At 50.1% G+C, this 4198-nt stretch overlaps 1 protein-coding gene across 2 annotated transcripts in view; it reads right to left on the bottom strand.

Annotated features, from left to right (window-relative positions):
* The window catches only part of SUFU (suppressor of fused homolog (Drosophila)), a 160071-nt gene that overhangs the window by 18870 nt on the left and 137003 nt on the right, over positions 1–4198 (bottom strand). The window lies entirely within an intron of this gene.

Below are 4198 nucleotides of genomic sequence, written 5' to 3'. Positions count from 1 at the left end.
TTTGAGATGGAGTCTCACTGTGTCACCCAGGCTGGAGTACAGTGGCACGATCTTGGCTCACAGTAACCTCTGCCTCCCAGGTTCAAGCGATTCTCCTGCCACAGTCTTCCAAGTAGCTGGGATTATAGGGACCTGCTATCATGTCCGGCTAATTTTTTTGTATTTTTAGTAGAGACAGGATTTCACCACGCTGGCAAGGCTGGTTTTGAACTCCTGACCTCAGGTGATCCGCCCGCCTCGGCCTCCCAAAGTGCTGGGATTACAGGCCTGAGCCACTGTGCCCGACCCCAACATTCTGTATTAAAGTATATGGCACAGTGCCTTGTCTTTTCCTGTGATCAGCAGGAGCTTCTGGGAGCCCTTCCTCTCCTGCCCTGGAGCCTCCGAGCCCTAACTCTGAGCACCATGAGATGCGCAGCTCCAAGAGTTTCTGTCCAGCTGACCCTGAAGGCTCTGAGGATGTACATTCTGCCAACAGCCAGGAGCTGCAGGGACATTCACACCCTTCATCTAACCAGAGGGTGATACAATCTGTGCTGCTGAGTACAAGCTGGGCTCTTAGGAGTCGGACCAGTGGGATTGGCTGGAAAGCAGAACCGGGCTCCCGCCCTGCTGGGCTTTAAGGCCCCAGGAGCCTGTACCAGATTCCTCCTGACTGTGGCCTTGGCATGGTGAGCTGTCACTGCTGCCTCATACTCCCTCCTGCTTGCTTCCCACCAACAGTGAGGCCCACGGCTGGGTCACAGGGTCCCTTTGCATTCTAAGATTTGCTCTTTCAAATTCAGCTGCCCCCACTGACAACCTCTCAAATCTGCCTCAGCCAGAAATAAGAGTTACCCACTGATTCTATTCAAAAGGCCGGATCCTGGTTTGGGCTGTGAATCTCAGAACAATTCCCCAAGTGTCCATCAAAAACTGGGTGAGAAGCTCCAGTTATTTATCATTCAAGTAGCAGGCAGAAGCCACCCAGGATGACAGCTGGACAGCCACTGAGAGGCAGGCCCAACCTCCTTACACGCTGCGGGGCTAGGTGCTGGGGCCTGCAGCCAGGGTGGCACCCTGACAGGCGGGGCACCTCCCCAGGGGAAGGTATAGGGTCCACAGGCAAAAGAGAGAGGACGGCCCTGCGGCAGCAGTGGGTTAGACATGCCCCTGAGGTCACGGGCCGTGCCTGCCTGCTGGCCTTGTCTTTGTGAGGACTCACCCCCGGATCTGACTGTTCCTTCACAAAGCGGTCCCTTCCTCTGCCTTCCTAAAGCCAGCTCTAAAACTGCCTTTTCCCCTGGCTTCACCCTTGCACAAGATCTGTGAAGGAGACAAATGCTATGGCCAAGAGGGTCACAGTACTCAGGACTGGAAGGAAACTCTGAGGTTGTTTAATCTACCTCTTTCCTTTACAAAAGAGAGCGGGTGACGCGTCCCCGCTCACTGTGCGTCAGACTTCTGATCGAAGCTTCAGACTTCCGACCAACTCTCTTTCCCTTCCACCAGGGCCACTGCACCTCCCTTCCTTCAGAGGGAGGCAGCAGCAACAGGTGAGGACTCAGTGGAGACACAGGGTGCCCTCAGGGCCCAAACAAGAGCAGAACTCAGGAAGCAGTGTTTCCTGAGCCATGTTTCCTGTGCCCTTACTCTGTGCCAACCCTCTGCTAAGGCCATAGGTTCACTCGCTGATTCCTCCCAGCAAGCACAAGGTGGGCTGCGCTGTCAAGCCTTCTTTCACAGTGGAGGTAACTGAGGCTCACAGAGGTGAGGTGACAAGCCAAAGGGCTCAGAGTGAGTTTAAGCAAAAGAACCAGGGGGTGACTCTCACAATCACTCCCCTGTGCCATCTCTTACCACCGGTTCCTGTCTCCAAACACACTACCGTCCTCCTGAAAGGGGCTGAGGCCTAGCTTGTCCAGGCGGGGCCTGCTAGAGGATCCCAGCCTCTATGGTGCAGGCAAAAATGCTGATGAATAGCAATGGGAGGTGGGGTGGGGGCTTGCAGAAAACAATCAACAGCATACAGGACTACAGACGTCTCAAGCTGGAGGGAAAAATAAATTGTTGAAAGTCAGCTAAAGTCACCTTGGTAACTGCCACAACACACTCACCCAGAACCAGGACATCAAACCCAACTGCAAACAGCTTTAAAGAAATGGAAAAGAACTTAATCATCTGAAGAATTAATGTGACAAGTGCCCACATTTACACCTCCCACCAACCTTCCATCATTTGAAACCATACTTTAATCTTTTAAGAGAAAAAAAAATTGCAAAATGCTAGATCTGCAGTCCTGGAGCTTGGGTATTTCCGGCATGCTGCTTTGATGGAAACGCGGCTGCTACACACAACACATACACAGACACACACAAGTGCACACACACACACACACACACAAAAGAACCCAGCTTTTTGCTGATTTGTTTCTTCTGGACATTGATGCAGAAGCATGAATTATTTGTGTGGGCTGGGTTAGGTATTAAATCTGCAGCCGACACAGGTTTGCAATGTTTTGCATGGTTGTCAGCTTCATCTTAGTCATAAAAAAATGAGTAGTGTGCTCGGCAGCATGGCCTAGTTTTTCAGCTGGGCTGTTTTCTCCCTGAGTTCCCAGTGGAGGGGAAGGCATGGCTTTGGGGGCTGGAAGGGAGAGGGGCTCACAGGGAGGCACAGCTCATACCCGCTGGTGACTGCCAGAGGCACAGGGCCAAGGCTGTGCTCCAGGAGGCAGAGTGGCTAACAGCTTAAGTTCTGGGTTCCAGTTTTATGTGACATTGGGCTTAACTTCTCTCTGAGCTTTGGTATCCTCTTAACAAGAATAAATAACAATAGGTCATTATGACTAAATGGGATGACTCAGATGAGGCATCTAATAGTGCCTGGGATGTAGTAGGTGCTCATAATACATCTGACAAGTGTATTAATGTGTTGACGTTAGCTGGCTGCCTCTAAAAGTCTATCTGCTCCTCCTGTAAAAATGTCAATGGCTTAACGAAAACTTGTTTGCCTTTATCCTGGGCCCAGAATCCAACTGCCTCTGGTCAGGCCAGTTCTCTGCTAAACAAAGGTTCTTGCCCAGAGTTTGGGAGAGAGTACTTCTGAGATGGGGCTTGAAAGTGCTCCTGACTCCTTGAGAGGACCCTGCAGGCTTTGGTCAACCACTGGTGCTCTGGAAAGGCCCAACTATAGTCCAAAAAAACACTGAGGCCTTTGCTCTACGGAGGGAGGTGATGCCAGGGCTCTCTTCCTTCTACAGAGCACAAACCGCCTTCCTGCAATTCTCAAACCACTGTTCTTCAAGTTGCCCAGAGTGAGCTGAATCCATCTTCCCATAACAGCCTTTCCAACCCCTGAGGCTGCTCTCACTTCCCACCAAGTTTCTTTTTCTACTATCTGTGGCCCTAACTTTTAACTAGATTCTTGATAAGATTCTGAAATTCTCCATCCATTCAAGTCACCTCCCCGGGCTCATTCTAACCTGTCAGTTTGAGTGTCCCATCCAGAAGTGAAGTGTCGTGTGTGGCAGTAAACATAGTATGTGACCTCACCAGTGCAGATCACAGAGGGACTATGATCTCTCTTGTTTGGGAAATTTTATTTCTATTAAAACTGTCATCAAATTATCTATTATTTGTAACCTCCTCATACTACCAACTCACACTGCACTCCTGTCAATGAAATCTTCCTCGGGCTTTATCCCATGGGCTGCCCTGGGACCCGTTCTCCCCCATCTAGTACATCCCCTGTCTAGTATGTCCCCCAACTAGTATGTCCGGCTGATTACATGGAGCTAGGAGCAGAAGAACTCTGCACTATCTGGCTAGTGTTCCGGCAGTTCGGGTATTTCTGAAACCTGACTCTGGCATTCTTCATATTGGCATTCCTTCCTGACTTCAGATCACTGACAAAACTGATAAATTCGTCATCGATGTTCTCATCCCAGGCTTTGATTAAAAAGTAAACAGGAAAGGGCTAGGCAGACAGGCTGATGGACTGACATCATTACTCTTTGGGTATGCCCATCCAACCAGTTATAAATCAACCCAACCTTCCCATCACCATAGTCCTCACCCTCCTGGATGTTCTCCGGACATTTCTGTCTTGCCTATAATGCTGTCAGAATGTTCTCAAAACGTCTTGCTAAACCCCGCCTATATATGGTCTGCAGTACTTCCTTTATCTGCTTGGGCAGGTAAGCATGTCTTTTTTCTTT

The sequence above is a fragment of the Mandrillus leucophaeus genome, unplaced genomic scaffold (assembly GCF_000951045.1).
Source record: "Mandrillus leucophaeus isolate KB7577 unplaced genomic scaffold, Mleu.le_1.0 Scaffold18, whole genome shotgun sequence".
Classification (NCBI taxonomy): Eukaryota; Metazoa; Chordata; class Mammalia; order Primates; family Cercopithecidae; genus Mandrillus; species Mandrillus leucophaeus.
The sequence above is the reverse complement of the archived record's forward strand: the minus strand, read 5'-3'. Positions and strand labels throughout refer to the sequence as shown.